The sequence below is a fragment of the Ursus arctos genome, unplaced genomic scaffold (assembly GCF_023065955.2).
Source record: "Ursus arctos isolate Adak ecotype North America unplaced genomic scaffold, UrsArc2.0 scaffold_26, whole genome shotgun sequence".
NCBI lineage: Eukaryota > Metazoa > Chordata > Mammalia > Carnivora > Ursidae > Ursus > Ursus arctos.
Window position 1 is genome coordinate 961,657 of NW_026622941.1, and position 22,685 is coordinate 984,341.

The 22,685-nt window shown below is 44.5% G+C and overlaps 1 non-coding gene across 1 annotated transcript; it reads right to left on the minus strand.

Annotated features, from left to right (window-relative positions):
• Positions 1-487: 487 nt before the first annotated feature.
• On the minus strand, positions 488-677 carry LOC113258137 (U2 spliceosomal RNA). The gene has a single exon (XR_003317150.1). It is a non-coding gene; the product is annotated as a U2 spliceosomal RNA (small nuclear RNA).
• Positions 678-22,685: the final 22,008 nt, after the last annotated feature.

Below are 22,685 nucleotides of genomic sequence, written 5' to 3' on the forward strand. Positions count from 1 at the left end.
ATTCTATAGCTTGCTGGTTTCAAAAGAAGTTTTATCAGTGTAAGGATCTGTGTGAATTCCCTCTCTCTCCCATAACTGTTGTCTCATTTCTGCTTCCTAATTTCAGAAAAGTGGTTTGCATTGTTTAATATTGACTAGAACTAGTAACAGACCCTGCAGTGTCTGCTCGTTTCTCTGGTAAATATGTCTTATAAACAGAGACACCTGCCACAAGTTAGGACCAGCTATGACAATTGGGTATTCTATACATAGGGTAACCACATAATTTATCATGCAAATGAGGGCACTTTTGAGACTGAAAGGGATAAAAATGATAATTGTACAATCTTATATATTAATAATTACATTCTATATTATATATTAATTCTATATTTATATTAATTCTATATTTTATCAACTATATTTTTATTATATGTTAATCACATTTTATAATATATTACCTATAGTGTGATTATATGATTATATGATTATTATTATTTTGTCCCCGAGGCGGGGCACCATTCCTGGAAGTACCACAATATCTGGTCGATGTGTGGAGTGGATGGAACAAGCTCCTTTTCAATCTCCCTTCTCCAAAAATCCATTCAATATGTTGTCCTTGGATAGCGGATGTATCAGATATTAAACTGATAAGAACGGATATTACACCTGATCTTAGCCAAAGGCCGAGAAGCGATGAAACGGGTAATTATTAATAACTGTGTCAGGACAACAGGTGTAAACCAGGAGTGCCCTGGAATGTATAGTAGCCCTGTCAATAAACCTCTTAGAACTCAGAGTCATTCACTGAATAGCTATTTTTCAAATGCCTGAGTGCCAAGCTCTGTATTAGGTGCTGCAGAGTCTAAGACAAACTGCGATTCCTGCCCTAAGGAGCTGTCAGTATAGCTAGGGAAGCAGACAACAACAACAACACCACCAACAACAACAGCAGGCAACTATAGTGAGGTATTGAAGTTCCATGACAGATGTTCGCCCAGGGTTCCTTGGAAGGCAGGCAGGAAAGATCCTTGAGCCTGGGACGCCTGGTGGCTCAGTTGGTTAAGCGTCTGCCTTCAGCTCAGGTCATGATCCCAGGGTCTTGGGATTGAGTCCCACAACAGGCTCCCTGCTCAGCGGGGAGTCTGCTGCTCCCCCTGCCCTCTCTCTCTGACAAATAAATAAATAAAATCTTTAAAAAAGAAACTTGGCTAAGTTTTTATTCTTTTTTTTTTTTAATTTTTTAAAGATTTGTTTATTTATTTGAGGGAGGAAGGGGCAGAGGAAGAGAATCTTCAAGCAGACTCCCCGCTGAGTGCAGAGCCCACCTCAGGGCTCAGGGCTCCATCTCTGGATCCTGAGATCATGACCTGAGCCGAAACCGAGTCAGATGCTTAACTGACTGTGCCACCCAGGTGCCCCTTGAGCTAAGTTTTTAAACAACAAAGTGTTACCAAAGGGTTTGAGGGAGGTGACAGGCGGCATGTTGTAGAAGGTTTTCAGTACCAGATGAGCAACTGGAACAATGAAAATAAAAGTATTAATAACAAGTTAGATTTGCATAGCCTTTTATAAAGTTGTCAAAAACTGGGTTGCTTGTCTGGAAGAAAATAGAGAAACAGCAGTGTCAACGTAGCCAGAGGAAATGAGAATAGCAATCCATAAAAGAAATGAGCGTTCAGCTCGTCCTGCAGTTTCCATGGAGGCCAATCAGCAGCTGATCCAAGGGCTCTGCTCCCCACCCACTTCTCTTTCTGCATTCCCCCTGGATGACCTCCTCCACTCCCAAAGTTTCAAAGGATGGTTCCTTGTCGGTACCTCTTCAATGGGAATGCTAGTCCTGGGCTTTCTGCTGACCTGCAGGTCTAAATATTCCTTCTCATTGACTGACATTTCTCTCCCTCCCCGGATCTGCTCTTCTCCGGTGTTCTGTATTCTACAGAATGACCTCCCTGCCACCCTACTGCTTACATATCAGAAACCTAGGGATCATCCTATAAATCCCCTTCTTAGCTCCATATTCTTCTGATTCTCCCTTTCTTTATATCTCTAGAACCCTTCCCCTCCATTCCCATCTTGGTTGTGGCTCTTGTCCCTTGCAGTCTGGATTCTGCCAAGCCTCCTAACTCTTCTGCTTGTCACCAGTCTGGCCCCCATCCAAACTATCCTCCCTCCTGCAGCCAAAGTGAGTTTCTAAAATGCACATCTAAGCACCTCACTTCCCTGCTTGAAACCTTTCAGTGACTCCCCATGCTGCTTAACGATCACGTCCTTGAGCCTGGTCACTGAGACCCTTGTCAGTCAGATCCATGACGGTTTCTCTGGCCCTGCTGCACATGCCTCCTTCACCCAGCTTTCACTAGGCTGGCCATTCTGAACCGCTCACACACCTCCGGGCCACTACACTGGCTCTTCCCTTTCCCGTCTCACCCATCCTCCCGGCTCTGATTGGCCTTCAGAAGCCTTTCCCCTAAGTTTCAAGAACACAGCTTTTTCACAGCACATTTCAATGTCTGTCACGCCCACCAAATTAGTGTTGCTAGGCCTGGGCTCTATTAACACTTTGGACCTCTTCTTTCTTGTGTCCCCAGACACTGTCAGATGTCCCCTGGAGAGTAAAGCTGCCCCAGCTGAGCACTACTGTACCAGACTGTGAGCTCCTTCAGGGCAGAAACCATGTCTTATTTGATTTACATTCCTAGTACTTACCATGGTGCCTAAGAAGCAGGGGCTATTCAACTAATATTTATGTAATGAATGAAAGAAAGAAGAAATGGGGCACCTGGGTGGCTCAGTCAGTTAAGCAACTGCCTTTGGCTCAGGTCATGATCCCAGGATCCTGGAATCAAGCCCCACGTCGGGCTCCCTGCTCTACTTCTCCCTCTCCCTCTGCTTGCCGCTCTGCCTACTTGTGCTCTCTCTCTCTGTCAAATAAATAAATAAGTAAATAATCTTAAAGAAAAAAAGAAGAAATGAATGTCCTTCTCATTGATGTTGGTGGGACAGTTAAACAGTGCAAGCTCAAGGGAAGAGAACTTAGCAGTATCTGTACCAATTACAAATTAAGACATCCGTGGATCCAATAATCTTTCTTGGAGGGCTTTTACAGCTATATGCATACATGTGTAAAATGATAAACATTTCACATTATTTATTGAAGCTTTGTTTTAATAACAAAAGACTAGAAGCCTAGTTGTCCACTAGCGAGACACTCTAAATAAATCATGGTCCTTTATACAACAGAACACTATGCAACAGTGAAATAGAATGAAAAACCCTACGTATACTGATATGGAAAGACCTCCAAGATGCATTAGGAAATTTTAAACAGCAAAGTGGAGAATGGGCTATTTGTGTTAAAAGGGAGAATAAGAGTATATAAGTACAAAGTACTTATTTTTGTATATGCAGGAAGAAACTGGAGAGATACACAAGATACTAGTAGTGTGTGTATGTGTACGTGTGTGTTGGGGTGAGGGTGGGAACTAGGCAGTGGAAAGGCAAAAGGTAGGAGGAAGATTTTTCACTATGTACTTATTTATGCTTTGCGATTTTGAAATAGTTATTTTTATAACAAAGGCAGAAAATTGTAATGGAATATATAGGTAATAAAGTACACAAAACTTGAACTAATAACTGGTTAATTCAACAGATAAAATGTCATTATAATAACTATTGCTGCAAAGCAGAGTTCTATGTTAAAATATATAATAAAGCCCTTTGCAGGGGTCCTGGCTGGCTCAGTCGGTGGAGCATATAGCACTGGATCAGGGTTGAGAGTTCGAGCCCCGTGTTGGGTGTAGAGACTACTTAAAAATAAAATCTTTAAAACAAAACAAAAAACCCCACCCTTTTTCAAATCCATGCTCATTCATGTCTCATGTAAAAATACTGGTTTCACTTAGTTATAGTAAAATTCCCTCTAAAGAAAGCTTGTGTGCAACAAATGTTTTGTCTAGTCCAACATAGCAGTCAATAGGCTATTTTCTCTTTCTTTCTTTCTTTTTCCCAGGTACACTTTCAAGTAGCCATTCCCCTGGCATCTCCTGAGAAACTAGCAGGTGCTGAACACAGCAGTAGATATTCTGAGGGATATGAAATGAACAAGACACATTCCCTGATTTTGAGTGGTTTATAACCTAATCACAGGGTACATATCCTTGCATCTGGAGCCTTCTCTTGAGCTTTTGTTCAAATGCCACCCCATACCGTGACCCCACTTTCTAGAATAGCCACCATGGCCTCTCCATTCCCTTCCACTCACTTATTTTCCTTTACACCACTATTACCATCTGACAAATGACAGATGCATTTGAAAATTGGTCGTGTTGTCCAGCTAGAACAGCACCTGCTCCAAAACAGGCCCTCAAATGAGCAAATGAATGAATTAGGAAGAAAGGAATGGCAGCAGCGTCCTACGCTACAGGGTGTGGTGTAAACAACACATGGGGTCAAATAGGACGTGTGCACTTGAAGAATCGGAGAGACATACGAATTTGAGATGGAGAAGGTTGAAAAGTCATAATGAAGTATAGATCAGAGGTCTCACATGCTTTATGTTGGTCAGAAATCATCCTTTTTTTTCATAGTCTTTCCTTTTTTAAAAGATTTTATTTATTTATTTGAGAGAGAAAGCACACGAGAGACACAATGAGCCAAGGGGAGGGGAGGAGAGGGACAGAGGGAGAGGGAGAAGCAGACTCCCCGCTAAGCAGGAGTTGATTCTCCTGGACCAGGACCAACTGAGCCACCCAGGAGCCCTGGTCAGAAATCCTCCTTAACTAGCTCATAGAAGGCTAGGTGGGGTCCGCCCGACAAACTGAAGGTGTACCTGAATTCTGCACAGAGATAATTGACTGGAATCAAAAATCCAAGCCAGCGCCCCAGTATATATTTACCTACAAACTCAACTGTCTTCAATTGTCTTTGTAGGATAATGCTCTGTTATTCTAATGGGAAATAGAACTCTCAGTGCTACTTAAGCTCTATTTCAATTCTCTTGATTATAAGATCCCTTTCCCCACCTTTTTTGGTCTTAGCCAAAAAGGAGAGTTGAAGCTTTCATTAAGTTACTCTGGCCTTTTATTAAAGGCTCCTTGGTAGACAGTTGGGGTTAGGCTCGCATTCTTTTCCAGCCACCTGAATGGCAGGTCGAATGGGCTTAATGGATCTCAGATGATGACAGAAAAGGCTAGTGACTAATGCATTTAGCCACCTTGTTTCCAGAACAATCACCTGAGTGAAAACCTTCTTGTCATCCTCGATCAACCTTGTGAAAGGGATTTGGGCTGGTATCCATCTGGTGCAGAGTATGTGCTTGCACATACATGACGTCGTGAAATCGGAGCCGCATTTTAGAATATTCCTTCCAGGTCTTGCTTCACGGTAATGATTCTCATTCTCCGTGATCTGTCATCAACACTGGCACTTTTGACCACCTTCTCCCTGAAACGCCTACATCCCTTGATTTCAGTGACATAACCCTATACCACTACTTTCAAGGCAAAACAAATTGAGGTTAAGAACTCACACTGGGCGGGGGTGTCTAGGTGGCTCAGCTGGTTAAGCATCTGCCTTCAGCTCAGGTCATGATCTCAGGGTCCTGGGATTGAGTCCAGCTTCCTGCTCAGCAGAGTCTACTCCCTCCGTCCCTCCCCTCCCCTCTGCTCATACCCTCTGGCGTTCAAGTGCACTCTCTTTCAAGTAAATAAATAAAATCTTTTAAAAAAACAGAAAACAAAAAACAAGAACTTGCACTGGGAAGAGCCTGGCTGGCTCACTCAGTAGAGCATGCAACTCTTGATCTTGGGGTCTTGAGTTTGAGCCCCATGTTGGGTGTAGAGATTACTTGAAAAATAAAAAAAAAATTTTAAAATAAGAGAACATACGTGGAGTCAGACTGCTGGGGTTTGACTCTGGGCTCTGTGCCTTGCTGGGTGAGCTCAGGCAAATTGCTTAAGCTCTCTGACTCTCAGTGTCTTCAAGTGATAGTACTTACATCATTAAATCATTGTGAGAATTAAATGAGTGAATAAATTTTAAACACTTAGAATTGTACCTGGAACATAATAAGCACTTAATTAGTTGTCCTTATTTTATATTGGAGTTCTCTCTGTCTCCTTCTCTGGTTCCTCTTCCAGTTCCCTGAATGTGACTGACTCAAAATTTGCCTTTTTATCTTTTCCTCTCTACAAATTTTTTTTTTTTTTTTAGGTATGTAATCATTTCTATGGGAAGGATTGAATGGGAAGGACTGTGAGCTCTATGTTGGCCCTGATTTTCCTCCTGAGCTCCAGCCATACTTTTAGGGCCCACCAGATACTCACTTGGTTGTCTCGATAACACCAAAATCAACACTCCCAGATTCCAACTCATCATCTCAGGAAAACATTTTCTTTGATGTCCCCCAGACTTCTCTGTGCAAATGGTTAATGAGTCCTTTATAATATTTTATCTATATCCGTTCCATTTCCAATCCAACCCCCTAATTTCGGCCTTTCTGAGCCCATACCTGGGTTGTTCTAATTGCTTTAAGTTTCTTTTACCTGCACATCACCCTCAATTAATCATAGGTTATACAAAAAATGTCCCAGGATTCTTCTACTGAGGAAACGTTAAGACTTCTCTCTTGTCTAACATATAAAATCTAAGTCTGTAACAGCATTTAAGGGTTTCTTGGCTCTGGTTCCTGACTGTCTCCCTCTTCTTCCCTTTATACCTCTGCACAGACCCACATTCTAGCCACCTGACTTCTTTAGTCTCTGTGTCTTTACTCCCATCGCTCAGTTTAAGATGCCCCTTCACCCAACTCCAGCTCTTGAAATCCTAAACCCTACTTACCTTTAAAGCCGAGCGTACATACCACTTCTTCCAGGAGGCCTTTCCTGACTTCTCAGTTCCCTTAAGCTCCTTCAGACGTTCAACCATCTTTATTATACTGACCACATACTGCCCTGTAATTGTTTATTTCCATAGCTTGACTCCCTGGATAGATTGCGAGCATTTTGTGGGCAGAGATTCTATTCTGTATGTATCTTTGCATCAGACTTGCCTGGTTCAAAACCTTTCATACAGTAGATTCTTTTTTTTTTTTAAGATTTTATTTTTAAGTAATCTCTACACCCAACATGGGGCTCGAAGTCACAACCCCAAGATCAATGGCTGCACGTTCCACCGACTGAGCCAGCCAGGCATCCCCATAGAGCAGATTCTTAATCACTGTGAATGAATGAATAAAATCATAGGTCTACTTGTATCTGTGTATAATTTTTCCAAAAGATTTGGTGGCAACAACCGCTGCCGCCAAGTCATAATCTAAACCAGAAAATACACTTTGGAGAATAATTAAATTTCCTCGGCTCATTAAATCTCGTAATTTGGGAAGTGGCTTCAGTGATGTGGTCATTTTTCTGCTAAGCCCCAAACCCGGACCATCGGTTCATGAAGAGTCAACATGTGGAAATGTTTATCAGCCACTAAATGCCAGAACAGAGTGGTTTTGCTGCTGCCAACAAGCAATCAATCAGAGTATTTAGTTCTTCATACTCTGGGCCCAGAAATTCATATAGGAATTATGAGAAATATAAAAACAGTTTAAGATGTTATTATTTCATGGAGGCTTTTGATCTGATTATGAGACAAAATCAGCATACTTGAAATAATTTAAAAAGAAATAAGGCTAATGTGCATAGTATTGGATATAATTGTCACAGGAATTGAGAGAAAGGAAAAATAAAAATAATACTATTTACCATTTGAGTGCATAATATTTGACAATTTATTATCATTTATTTCATAAAATTTTTCCCCAAATCTTGTGAGCTAAGCATTAGTATTCTCATTTTACAAATGCAGAAACCAAGGTTAAGAGATGAGGTAATTTGCCCAAGGTCCAGAAACAGCTAGAAAATACTATCATTTACCAGCTGGATTTCGAATCCATGTGCCAGTGCTTCCATCTGGATTTTCTAAAGCCTACCTCTGAAACTGGGAATTATTCTTCTACACAAAATCTCAGTAGTTCTTAAGCGATATGATCCCAACTTCTATATATGGCATTCAAAGCCCTCCACAATGTGTCTCCAATAACCTACCCTTCCAACCTGATGGCCAAGTACTCCTCACCTTGTACTCTGGTACCTTGTACTCAGACTCTGCTTCTTCTTATAAATCCCAGTGTTTAGGCCGCTGTGTCTTAGTCAAACATTTTTGGTTATAAGCAAATGCAACACATGAACAAACAAAAAAAAGTGAAGGCTTCAGGTGCCTGGTTGGCTCAGTGAATAGAGCATGCAACTCTTGATCTTGAGTTCTTGAGTTTGAGTCCCACATTGGGTGTAGAGATTACCTTAAAAAAAGAATTTTTTTTAAAAAAGATGAAAGTTTATTACAAGGATATGAAGAAATCTCGTAAACCTCATAGCCTAACACCTGGTCAAGCTTCAAAGGGAACTGGAACCTAGAGCTGGGAAATACTGGTCCTCCCGTAGTCCTATGGTCCCATCTTGTCCTCTCTAAATATTTACTCTCCTCTCCTGCAGGCTGGGCATACGGTAGAGGATCGCTGCCTTGCATTTCCAAGTTCAGAGTCTTCAGCTGCAAGGGTAGAGACTAACCAACGTTGATGAACGTTGATTTCAAATTCACAAATAAGAAAACTGAATGGCAGCTTGTGTCAAGTGTCACCTATGGCCAGGGAGGGTAGGGTCTCATCACACAAACATGGCTATGGCAACCCTTCCTATGTGTGGGACACATGGTAGTGGGGAGAAACATTTCTTGGAAAAAGCAACTAAAAATTAATGCAACCAAACAGATCTGCATTCCACCTTGCCCACCTCACCCTAGAAAAATCCCGACCTTCCTTCCAATCCCAGATCAAATACCACTTTTTAAATATTTTTTTCTTAGAAAGACCCATGCTATGCATTTTGTCTAGCTGTATGACCTCTCCTATCACACAGTTCCTCGCACATAACAGTTGTTCAATAAATAGAGGTTGCATAGAGTTAAGCTCGGGTGGTAGAAGCAGCATTGATGTTTGGCCTAGACATTAAAGTAGGGACATGATTTTCATCAATGGGTGGGGGGGATCGTTGTCATCCGGGGAAATAATGAGCAAGAGTCCAGGAGCGGAAGAATAGTAAAGAGGCCACCCTGAATGGAGAATGGTGTGGGCCCTGGGGATCATCAAGGAGGAGAAATAAGGCCTGTGAGAAGCAGACAGGCGGGTATGCAGGGGAATATACTTAATGCCACAGGCAACTGAGAGGCAGTGTAAGAACAGAAAATGGCTTGGTGAAAGGAGAAAGTGGCAAAGGAACATTAACCTGGCAACACAGAGCAAAGGAAGAAGAAGGCAGTGCAGAGGAAGAAAGGCCGACAGACCACTTGGAAGAGTGTGTCCGGGACTCGGGCATGAGCTGGTGAGGACCAGACCACGGCAGTGTCCATGGCTAAAAGAACAGAAAGGAAAAATCTGAAAGAGATTTTCAAGGAAGAAACTGTAGCACGAGGTCTGTCATAGTCACTGTCACTATTACGGATCTCATTTATACATGTCAGCAACACTGTAAGGTAGTCTCTTCTCCCCCTGCAGGTAAGTGAGTAACTGTGGTCACACAGGTAGTGAGTCGTAGAGCCTGGATTTGAACCCACTCCTATCTGGGTCTAACGCACCCACTCTTCCCACCGTGCCATGCCGCCTGCTATTCTTACTGTGTTCTCCTAACACTGTTGACTTAAGCCAGTATGTCAAGCTCCTAAAACCTTACCTCTACCCTGCAGAACAGTCTCCAGAAAATGGTCAGGCTAGGTCGGGAGGGACAATACGGAGGCAATTAGGTAAATTGCTTCACCGTTCTGGGCCTTGAATCCCTCATCATGAGAACGGCAAAAATGGTGGGATGTCACTTGTAAGATTAGACTGCAAGCCCAGTTCATATCCTCTCTAAACCTAATGAGCAACCCTGAGCCAGAATCACCACCTAAGCCTTGCCAGGATTCCTGATCCTTAGAAACTGGGGGAAAACAAATCTTTATTGCTCTACACAGCTATGTTTTGGGTAGTTTGTTACACAGCAATAGATAGCTGATGTATCCCACGAGCTGACAAGGTCAACAAGAAAGTGATTTGATGCCAAGGGCTGTGGTCCCCGTCTGTCAGTGCACCCTCTCCTAAGTGCTAGCACACGGAAGAAGAAATAGGCTGAAAGAATAAGCGGCCCAGTGTGGACCCAGCACTCAAACCGGGCAGTCGGACTCCAGAGAAAAAGGCGAGGGTGGTTAGTGCTGTGAAGAGCCGGAGTCGTGTGCCTCCTGCCGACTGCAGGGCAAGAAGCGGGAGCAGGTCCTTAAGAAACCACTGCGGGTCTCGTCCGTCAGTAGTCATGGCGGCTCCTTCTGAAAGGCCTCACAGGCTAGCGGTACGCTTTCCAGTGTTCGTTTCTGGAACACCATGGAGAAAGCATTAGAAAAGCACCCGCTTTACTTATGAAGTTCCCTGATATATTTTCCAGATCAACAAAGACAAGTTATCTCAAATGGGCTTTCCAGGCCGTGTGACTTTGGTGGTTCCTTAGTTATTTAAGGAAACTCTTAAAAAGGAGGAATAGGGCTGTCACCGGGGAATTGCTCTTTGATTTAACAATACAACTTAAAATACAACCAAACAAAATACCCACTGGGTTAGATACTTCTTGATCATTTTTATTTTTATTTCCTTCCCTTACATATTAGAGTGGTCACAGAGAAAATTAAGAGTAACTACTAACCCCTTCTTAATACACAAATCTCTCTGACCTTTCTGATTAAAACTTTGAGCTTCCTCATAACAGACCCTATAGGTTAAAGTGTCCAAAATTATTTATCAGAGGCAGAGGCCAGTAAATTATTAGATGTCATCTTGTTTTTCTTCCAGACATTTGGCCTTTGAAGATGATACCAGAGTGTTATCTGAACAAGAAAAAGAAGAAAGAAAGAGAGAGAGAGAGAAAGAAAGAAAGAAAGAAAGAAAGAAAGAAAGAAAGAAAGAAAGAAGAAAGAAAGAAGAAAGAAAGAAAGAAAGAAAGAAAGAAAGAAAGAAAGAAAGAAAAAGGGAAGGAAAGGAAAGGAAACGGAAGGGAAGGGAAGAGCAAGCACGTAGTCAGGTTCCAGAGAGATGATCAGATGGTAGGAACAGGCAAGAGATCAAGAGATCCTCTCCCCTGCCAGCTGAGAGGAGACATATCAGAGTAAAGGGAAATCTCCTCTTCACTTTATTCTCCCCAGCTACTTCTAGTCTCTCCAGTAGCATCCAGTGCTCGCCTGCAGGGTGCTTTGGGAGGGCTAGTAGGCCATGCACTTGAAGGCTAGGATTCTAGGTAGGCACTGGAAAGGCCTCCCAGTAACCAAGGTGCACTGTTGCCTCTCGGGTGATTCAGTAAGAGCTCTCCTTTGAACTGAACTTAACAAACCTAAAAATTAATTTAATCATAATCAGCTTAAATCGATGTAGGAAGAGTTTCACATGCGGATCTGATGGACAGCAATGGTGACTATCGTTAGTAAGACTGGGATGTATACTTGCAGTTTGCTAGAAGAGTAGATCTTCAGGGTTTTCACAGCACCCAAGGAAAGGTGACTGTGTCAAGTGATGGATGGGTTAATTAACTTGATTGTGGTAATCATTTCACATGTCTGTGTGTGGCAAACCCGAAATATATATGCTTTGTTGATTATACCTCAATGAAGCTGGGAGGAAAAGTCCTACAGACTTGATAAATTAGAGAATCAGATTTTTAGATCTGAAACTGATTTTTAAGGTATTTGGTTCAATCCCTTCATCTTATAGAAATGGAAAAATAGAGGTGAAATGACTCAGCCAAAGTTGCTCAGCAGGTCAGGAAAAGGATTCTGGGGCTCCTATCGCAGGTGACTTTTCTTGGTGAAGTTACTCTGTCTTCTAGCTACAGTAGCCTGAGCCCTTCAGCAGACCTAAACTTCCTTTTTGATTTTTTTTTTTTTAATGTAACCTCCAGGCCCAGCGTGGAGCCCAACGTGGGACATAAACTCACAACCCCAAGATCAAGACCTGAGCTGAGGTCAAGAGTCAGACTAAGCTTAACCGGCGGAGCCACGCAGGCACCACTAACCTTCCTTTTTGAATCCTCAGTTACTAAGACATGAGAGGCACCCTTCCCGAGCTAGAAAATGGGTGAGATTCCTTCTGTCGTGCCAAGGTGTGATTTTTAATTTGCTAGGATGGAAGTACGGAGGAGTAAGAGAACTGAAAATAGAGAGAGGATCCGCTTCAGGTCAACAGTAACCGCAGTTATCAGCGCATTCCTGGGAAGCCCACAGCCACCACCCGCACAGCGGCAGCACGTCTGACCCTCCGGTCTTCAGAGCTTGGCACAAGAGCATGGGGAAATGACCTTGTCTTAGTCTGTTCAGGCTGCTCTAACAAATAGAGCACAGACTGGGTAGCTTATAAACAACAAAAATGTATTCTTACAGTTCTGGAGGCTCAGAAATCCAAGATCAAGTTTCCAGTGGATTCAGTATCTGGTGAGTCCATTTCCCGGTGCACAGAGAGCTGTCTTCTCCCTGTGTCTTCACTTGGCAGGAAGGAGAGAGAGCTCTCTGGGGTCTCTTTTGTAAGGGCATTAATCCCATTCATGAGGGCTCCACCCTCATGACCCAATTTTCTCTCCAAGGCCCCCCCTTCCTGACACCATCACCTCAGAGGTTAGGATTTCAACATAGAAATTTGGGTGGGCTGCATTCAGTTTATAACAGACCCCATCTTTAAAATCATACAAAATTCTCCCCACTTAATTTCAATAGACAAAATTATGTGCTGGTCCAAGGCACTGTTCCAGTGCCTCCTGCAGAGGCTATAAAGATGAAAAGACATGGTCCTTGCCCTCCAGGGTTTTCCAGTTCACTTACAGAGATAGCCTTGTCAGCTACATTCCAAAAAAGGAAGATGAAAGTAAGGACCAAGCAGAGAGAAAAACCAACATGCTGAAGAAGCCCAGAGGAAGAAAGGGCTCACAGTCATTCCTGGGAAAGGCATTTGCCAAGGCCTCAAAGAAGAAATGGGATTGGATAGGCAGAAGTAGCCAAGGGATCAGTAGGAGCAAAGCCAGAGTCATAACCTGCCCGCGAAGCCTGGGAGACTCCCGGAGTTAGCAAATGCCTTTTCAACACCCCCATCTGTTTCTAACGTAAGGGTAATTAGAACAGTTGACTGCGATAGCCATTCCCAAGTAACTAAGGGTACTTTAGCCCTTGTTCTACCCTGACTCGAGAGGCTGGGAGCTGGAAATGGGCAAAGCCAGAGAAGACAAGCTTTTGTGTGAACCCAGAGGTCATAGGATGATCGTGACATGAAGCACACACACAGCTTCTAGAGGGGTTCACCAGTTAAAATTTCTCCATGTCAAAAGTAAATGAGACTAGGGGCTCCTGGGTGGCTCAGTTGGTTAAGTGACTGACTTTGGCTCAGGTGGTAATCTTCTGGTCCTGGGATCAAGCCCTGAGTCCAGCTCTCTGCTCAGTGGGGAGTCTGTCTGCCTCCATCCCTCCCTAGCCCTCCCCCTGCTCAGACTCATTCTTGCGCAAGCACGCTCTCTCTCTCAAATCAATAAGTGAAAATCTTAAAAAAAAAAAAAAAAAAAGTAAATGAGACTGAAGAAGTAACCTAACCAGCAGCTTCAGAGAATTTCCTTAAACCAGTGCTTCCCAGATTTTTCCACCACAGTATACCTGCTTGCCATGCCTTATCTGCCCTGCCTTGTACGGTAGGGAACTACATTTCCCAGGGTCCCTCACCCTCTAGCCAATGGGAGGCACCACAGAAGCCTGCTGGGTGAGAAGAATGAACAAGCCAGAGTGTTTCTCTTTCTACAAAGGCCCAATGTCCTGTAAAGGCAGAGTCTCCTACATGACTCCATCTCTAGCTGGACATGTCTCCCTTCATGGTCCCAGCAGCCCTCCCTGCCAAGCTCCCCTCCATCTAACGGGGGGGGGGGGGAGGGGGGCAATGGTTTCTGCTAATCTCTCAATTGACTCGTTATCCCTTGTTTGACTCTTTAGTTCTTCCAACACCTGTGTAACCAGTTTCTTGCACTGGAGGGGCTATTTTCCTGACTGGATGCAGACTGATAGAGCAGAGAACACTGCTGCAAAGGGGCAATTTATTTTCTATATCATGGTTTGCCTCACATGCTTAAAAGCCATGTGAATTTTGTTTATATCCCAGAATATATCTGTGTTTATTTTAATATGAAAATAATGTTTCCCAGAAATTGCACTGGGAATTTGAAGCTCCAGAAAGAGGCCTCACATTTGTTCGGTGGAATGATTTTTCCGATTCCCTAGTGTTCGATAGGGAGCTCCCCATGTAGTCACTGACCGTCTGTACTAGTCTGCTTAAGCTACCACAACAAAATACTGCAGATTGGGTGGCTTAAATAACAGAAATTTATTTTCTCACAGTCCTGGAACCTAAAAGTCCAAGATCAAGGTGCCAGCAAGGTTAGTTTCTGTGAGACCTCTCTTCTTGGCTTGCAGACAGCCACCCTCTCTGTGTCTTCCCATGGCTCTTTCTCTGAGCACATGTACTCCTGGTGTCTTTTCCTCCTCTTATAAGGACGCAAGTCCTTTGGCTTAGGGCCCCACTCTTAGGATTTTATTTAACCTTAATTACTTCTTTTTTTTTTTTTTAAGATTTTATTTATTATTTATTTGACAGAGAGAGAGATAGCCCGCAAGAGAGGGAACACAGGCAGGGGGAGTGGGAGAGGAAGAAGCAGGCTCCCAGCGGAGGAGCCCGATGTGGGGCTCGATCCCAGGACTCTGGGATCACGCCCTGAGCCGAAGGCAGACGCTTAACGACTGTGCCACCCAGGCGCCCCCTTAATTACTTCTTTAATTACTTCTATCTCCAAAACGCATTGGAGGCTTTGGGCTTCAACATGTGAATTTTGGAAAATTCACAACACAACACCATCCTCGTAACCTTTTGGCAGAATTGCAAAGAATTCATCTCCATTATGAAAATGATTATTCCAGCATTTCCCGGATTTTCACAATTCCAGTAGGCATAGCCATTGTCTCCCAAAAGCCACTACTAAAAATGAAATTGCTACCTAGGAGCAGGAGAATATCACGTCTAATATTCTCCTATTAGCCATTAGCAAATTACCACACCAAGAGAGTTATCCTGGGAAGAGAAATGTTCATGGGGTGGGGGTGGGGAGAATGGGAGTGAGCATGGAGATGTTGGGGCAACAGATGGCTCAACAGGTTGAGCTGGGGATGGGACAGTGAAATAGTCTCTTCTCTTTTTCCTTCTCCAATTTTTTTCTCTACCTTTATTTTTTTGCCTCCGTTAACTCCTGCTATAAGGAGTAGTAAACCTAAACAGAGAGAAAGCCTACTATTCCATGTGGGAAAGGTCCCATGTCTGCTTGCTCTGGGCACATGGTCATTGCCACACACCTGGCCAGGCCCATCTCCTTGCACCCAACAAATACTGAGGGGCTAAGGGAGCGCTTACGTGCAGGGGCAGCTGACTGGGGGAAGCACTGGGTCCTGGCAGCACAATGAACACGAACTTACAGTCTTGGGGAGGAACTCAGCTCCCTCCTTAACTATTTAATAGGGTTCAGTTTGCAGGCGAGGTTTGGGGTTCGTTTAATTCAGAAGTTTAGAAAGTCAACAGAAAGAGATGGTGAAACCCTACTATGAAATTAACCATACTCACTTTTTTGGAAAAAGAAACCAAATTGAAAATAATAGAAAGTAAAAAAGACAATGTTACCTTCTCAGGGGGATGTTATTTAAAACCCTGAACCAGGGACCCCCAGGGCTGTTTCTGGTCCAGAGTGTTGCTTGCCCCAGTCAGCGGCCCTTTCACCCTTTGTTCTTCTGTGTGGGCCACAACCACTACCAGGCTGGTGACTTCTCAGGACTGATACCAATTGCAGAGACCTTATTGCTTGTGGATTTTCTGCCGTTTTTGATTTCTAGCTGTTCCTGTTCCTAATTTCTATTGTAGAAATGCTAGAGAATTCTCTCATGCAAATGTGTTTGGAATGAAACTGTGGAGTGCAAGGGGTTTTTATAGGCCACCCAGCTTTCAGGAGGATCTTCCTGAATCACATAGGAGCTTCCCCCTCATTCCATTGTCTAGTTGCAGCAGCAAGGGTCAAATGCTTGGGGGGGCGGGTTGTAACGAAATGTCTCTGCTGTTTAACTGTTTTTGTGTGTGCCCTAAATGTTGGAGCCAGGTCACCTGAGCTCTAGCAGATTCACCAGCAGTAATTCCCTAGAAGTGGCCCGCTGGAGTGAGAATCCCCTAAGTGCGAAGTCTGAATTATACTCCCTGTCTGTCCCTGATTTATTCTTGAATTCTTGTGTTTTATAGATTTTTTCTTTTGTATTTTTTTAAAAGATTGTATTTATTTACTTGTCAGAGAGAGAGCGAGAGAGCGAGCACAAGCAGGGGGAGCGGCAGGCAGAGGGAGAAGCAGGCTCCCTACTGAGCAAGGAGCCTGATGTGGGGCTCAATCCCAGGACCCCAGGATCATGACCTGAGCTAAAGGCAGATGCTTAACCGAGTGAGCCACCCAGGCGCCCCTAAAGATTTTATTTTTAAGTCATCACTACCCAATGTGGGGCTCAAACTCACGCCCCCGAGATCAAGAGTCACACGCTCCACTGACTGAGCCAGCCAGGCGCCCCAAGAATGTCTTTAGTCTAGGGGTTGTTATTCATCTCACCATCCATTTGCTTTTGCTGACACTGGGTGAATCAATTTTTTAGATTTCAGTCCCTCAATGGGAAGAAAAAGAGTTGACCAACAGTCATAGAAAGCAGAGGCTCAGAGCCAAGGTAACCCACTCATTCCAATACCCCACTGGCCACTTGGCTGCTAAGCCCGGACGTGGCAGGTGGCATGATTCCACCTGGACACATACTGATTTTAGAGTATGGTGAGGCATAGGAAACTTCCAATGATGCTTGTTTCAAAAAATAAAACCAAACAAACCTAGGTGCGAACCTTAAAAAGCTTGTATTTTGCATTGTTTTAAAAGGGAAATTTTACACACACATATATATATGACAGAAGTCAAATATATATGTATATATTCTGTGTCTTTACTTTGTCCTTTCTTGCAAAACTTGCAAAAATTGCAGTTAAAATTTAATATCAGGCTTCTTTGGTTATAAGCTAACATGAGGGGGGAGAAACAGAAGGGGAGAAGACAGGGATGTTGGAAGGACAGCTCACAGAATCAAAGGAAGGGGTAAACCCAGGCTTTGAAAGGACAGGAATTGGGCACTTGTGTGGGTTTTAGGCTCTTGTTCTAACTTACCACAGCCCCTGTGTTTTCTGCTCAATATTTAAGTTTCAAGGAGCAAATATGTGACTGGCTTGGGATCTGTGAAGTGCCCATCTGCATAGTAGGAGTGGGAAAAGGCCCCTGAGACTGACGGCCTCACTAAAATGTGATGAAATGGGGGTAGTGGAGTGGGACTGTTCCCCCAAAGAAAGGATGCTGGGCAAATGAAAGGAAAATCCCAGGGGTGCAGTAGTGTGAGTAAATACAGTGGGAGTGAGGCAGAGCGGGGGGCCAGGCAAAGAGACCAGGGGAGGCCGAAAACAAGCTGACAGCTGCAAGTCGTTTGTAACTGAACTTGCAAGGCACGGAACAGCCTCACCACTTTGTGGTGACTTTGTGGGCCCCAAGAAGAAAGACAGTAACTATCTTTTCTTCTATCCCCTGGGGAGGAAGTTTGGTTCAGTGATTGCTTGTTGAGATTGGGCAGCTGGAGGCTATGGCTCTGCCTCTGGCTGCGAACGAATGAACAGGAATCAGGGGGACCGTGGAATGGGATAAAGACGAGGCCAGTCTTCCCCCTTGGTCATGAGCCGCTCACAACAAACACATGCCGGCTGGGCACACCCCCGATTTCTCCAGCCTCTGACAGGCACCAAGGGTTTGGGGGTGACCCAGGAGCCCCCTGTGACATTCACCTTAGAACTTAGAGATACTGAAAACCGTGCTGTCAATAGAGTAGCCGGGAGCCATTGCCACGTGGCTAGAACAAGATACGCTGTCAGGGTGAAATACACACACGACTGGAGGGCTATGGAGAAAAGAACATGAAACACCTACTGATAATTTTAAAATATTTACTGTATGTTGAAATGATAACGTTTTGGATATACTGTGTTTAAGAAAACATTTAAATTAATTTCACCTGGGGGCACCTGGGTGACTCAGTCAGTTAAGCGGCTATCTGTAGCTCAGGTCATGATCCCAGGGTCCTGGGATCAAGTCCCTCGTTGGGCTCCCTGCTCAGCAGGAAGCCTGCTTCTGTACCCCCTGCTTGTGCTCTCTCTCTCCCTGTGTCAAATAAATAAACAAAATCTTAAAAAAAATAAAATCCATGAAATTAATTTCACCTGATTCTTTTTTTTTTTTTTTTTTAATGTGGCTAGTAGAAAACTTTAAATTCCATATGTGGGGGCACCAGGCTGGCTCAGTTGGTAGAGCGTGTGACTCTTGATCTCGGGGTGGTGGATTTCGAGCCCTACATTGGGTGTAGAGATTACTGAAAAATAAAATCTTTAAAAGAAAAATAAATAAATAGGGGCACCTGAGTGGCTCAGTCGTTAAGCGTCTGCCTTCGGCTCAGGGCGTGATCCCAGCGTTCTGGGTTCGAGCCCCACGTCAGGCTCCTCCGCTATGAGCCTGCTTCTTCCTCTCCCACCCCCCCTGCTTGTGTTCCCTCTCTCGCTGGCTGTCTCTCTCTGTCAAATAAATAAATAAAATCTTAAAAAAAAAAAAAAAGAAAGAAAGAAAGAAAGAAAGAAAGAAAAAAGAAAGAAAGAAAAATAAATAAATAAATTGCCTGCGTGGTTCACACTCTATTTCCACCCGACGGCACTGTACCCTAATACCCTAGCTTGGCTGGTAATGCAGGTTGGTTTTTATCCATCTCTGTAGACTCCTTGCCTTGCACAGAGCAGGTGCTCAATAAATTTTTGTTGGGCAAATTAATAAATTATTAAATTTATTCAAAGCACTGTTTACGCCATATGTAGAGTTCTTTACTAGAGAGATAATAAGAATTAACAACTCATAGAGTCAGTCCTTATCTTTTGATCATTCAATGCTAGGATGAGGGTTAAACCCCTCCGAATATCAAGGCTAGAGACTGGTAAACCTCTGTGGCCCTGGTTTTCTTCCCCCTGTGGCCCTTTTTTAGTGTCCCGTTGAACTCTCTCTGCTTCCACAAAAAGACAATCCCAGCAAGGTTTAGACAGCTTAGCTGAAATGTGTGTTGTGTGGCCAATAAAGGTTTTTATGGAAACGGAGAGTCTCCATTAATGAGGCTGCTGAATTATCAGGATAGATGGGGTTGTTTCCAAATCACTCTGAGGCCTGGGGAGATTGAGTCCATGAACAGCCCCAGGCCACATGGCTGTTCCTGGTAAGGCTGGGATGAAACTCTCAGACTCTTATCTGAGATCATCTTCAGTTTCACAAAGAAAAGAGAGGTTGTCTGGCAGGAACCCCCCTTCCCTTTCCTCCCTGCCACATCCCTGACTCACTCAGAGGAAGAAGGGGTATCCTTACTCCATTCCAGAGCTAATCTTTCCTCTTGTGCCCCATGCCCGGCCCCTCCAACTCATCTGGGGGGTCGTTCCTACACTGACCCCCGTCCCTGAAATTTCCACTCTCCACTACGGCTTTCCTCTTAACATGCCCCGAACCTCCCAGCCCTGAAAACCATTACTTTCCTTAGTCCTGTGATCATCCCTCCTCTCCCTCCTTCATGCTTGCCCCTAGGGCCCCCTCTGTGAGCAGGGCCCACCCCTCCTCTGCATATCCTGACTTCATCCTCTGCTGACACGACTCTTAAGGTTCTAGTTTCACCGTGTCCTCTCTCCTGATCCTGATCTCCAACTTCCTATTAGTCGTTTCTATTTGGATATGCCACAGGGACCTAATGTTCAACATGCCTAAGCGACACTCCTAGAATTCTCCCTCAGACCTACTGCCTTTCATCTGTACCCCCATTTCATTTACTCACAGATGCCAGATTAGATCCTTTCACTTCTCTTTCATTTTCACGTGTACCCCTTCTCCCTTAGCCCCTTCTCTGCTGGCAGCTTTTACTTTCTTTGGCCTCTTCCAGAATCCCTTTATTTAGTGCACACTTAGTACACTGAGTGCCAGGCGTTGTGCTAGGCTCCGGGGCTGTCATGGTAAACAAGACAGACAAGTTTTCAGCCCTCGCAGGCTCTGTGGCTGAATAGAGGTCACAGATGAGTCCGCAGGCCCCGTAATCCAGAGCAACGACTGCTTTGTTGGGGGGTCCACAGAGCACTGTGAAGACTGAGGAGACGTCTCTAGCCTTCTCTGGGGAGGTTAGTGACGGCAATAGGAAGACAGTTAAGTTCAACCTGTAGGAATTATCTAGGGGGAGGAGAATTTATTTATTTATTTATTTATTTATTTATTTAGATTTTATTTATTTATTTGACAGAGAGACAGCCAGTGAGAGAGGGAACACAAGCAGGGGGAGTGGCAGAGGAAGAAGCAGGCTCCTAGTGGAGGAGCCTGAGGTGGGGCTCGATCCTAGGACTCCGGGATCACGCGCTGGGCCGAAGGCAGACGCTCAACGACTGTGCCACCCAGGCGCCCCTAGGGGGAGGAGAATTTAAAGATGTTGCCAGCATATATGAAGAACCAGAGCCAAAAAGGGCAGCAGGACATGGTGGTGAACAAAAGGCACATTCACTAAGACCCAGGTCTGAGCTCCAGGTGGGGAGAGGCTCTGATAGAATAACTGGCCAGGTCGCATCACCTTGTTGGGTGAATTAAAGAGCTTGGAAGTCATTCCAAGAACAATCTTGAACATTCAAGGGTTTGGGGCAGGGAAGGGGTGATAGGATTGGTGTGTGAGAAAGGCCGCTCTGGTCTGTCCTTCATGTGGCAAACAGCCGGGTGGGAGGCCAGAGCAGAGAGGAGCTCTGGCTCAAGGTTTTTGCCTTAATCTAGGGAAGAGGCAACAGTGAATGGTGCCTTAACTAGGGCAAACAGCACACATCCATTCATTTCTAATCCTGACTGACTTCTTGGGCACATGCTAGGTTGCAGGCCCTAGAGGAGATGCCAGAATGATTAAGCCTGTTTCCGTCCTGAGGAAAAGCATTGCCTGGTAAGAAACAAATTATTATTCGTCAGGTAAATAAAGGATTGCAATGCAATGTGACAGGCGCCACGATAGAGGTGAGGACAAATGGCCGTGGGAGTCAGAGGTGGGCGGCCCTGGAGGCCTGCTACGGGTGGCTTCCCACTGAGAGCTACGGTTCTTTCCCTGCAAGGGAGGGAAGCTTTGCCTCCACACCCTGGAAGATGGTATTCTTACTTCACTCAGAAGTGAAATGTGGTGGTGAGGCGCCTGGGTGGCTCAGTTGGTTAAGCCTGTGCCTTCGACTCAGGTCATGATCCCAGGGTCCTGGGATCGAGCCCCGCATCAGGCTCTCTGCTCAGTGGGGAGTCTGCTTCTCTCTCTCTCCCTCTCCCTGCTGCTCTGCCCACTTGAGCTCACTCGCTCTCTCTGTCAAATAAATAAATAAATAAAATCTTAAAAAAAAAAAAAAAAAAGGGAAGTGTGGTTGAAACTAGGCCTTCTTTCCCCAGTTCTTGGGAGACTGGGCTCTGTGAGGCCCAGGAGCCCAGATGACGTTCCCTGGAAATGCTGCCCCTGAGACTGCTAGGGTGAGCCCAACAGAGACCATGCTAAGAAGCCAGTCCCCAGTCTGGAACTTCCCCGGCCTCACCCACCAGGAATTTGTTCAAGAGAGTTTTAGTCCTAAAGGATTTGTTAATAAGAGTTTTTCTGGGATCATTTTTCTCTTCTGCCTACCCAGCTCCTATGCATTATTCAAAACCATGTTCAAATTCTGCCCCACTGGTCCTCCCCTTCCAGCATAGAGTCACACCTTAGTCTCCACCATCCCCCCAAACACCTCTGATGATGAATTGGCATTGCCACGAACTTCTATCTGCCCTCCTGGCCTGGAACACATTCACAGGCGGTGCCGAGTGAGCAGGGAGCCTGTGAATCTACTGGTCTTCATCCCCCCTTCCAATCCTCTGACTTGTACCTTCGGATTTCCCCAGCATTCTTTCCTCCGACACTTCCAGTGTGGGTTCGTTGGTGCGCAGACACGGTTGCTTACCAGCAGTTATGGCCCCCTTTTATGGGATCTCTTCCTTCTGCCTCTCATAGGGGGCTTTCAAAAATGCAAATCAGACACCGTTACCACCCCTTGCTTAAAATCTTGCATAATTGCCTATCTCCCAAGAGATAAACTGAAGCCCCGAGCATGGCATACAAGCATCTTTAAAAGAGGTTCCTTGCCAACATTTCTGGCTGTACCCTCTGCTTTCCACAAGACTGAGCTTTTCCATGATAGACTGTGTCCTCATCTTGGATGTTCTGCCTCGAAAACTCTCCCCCATCACCTTGTCCCACTGGCCTTTTATCTCTACCATTCAGCGTTTTATTTCATTTTTTCCCCCATTTTATTTTATTTATTATTTTAGCTTAATTTAGTTTCATCGTGATAAATGTACTCTTTATTTATTTTTTTAATAATAATTTTTTTATTATATTATGTTAGTCACCATACA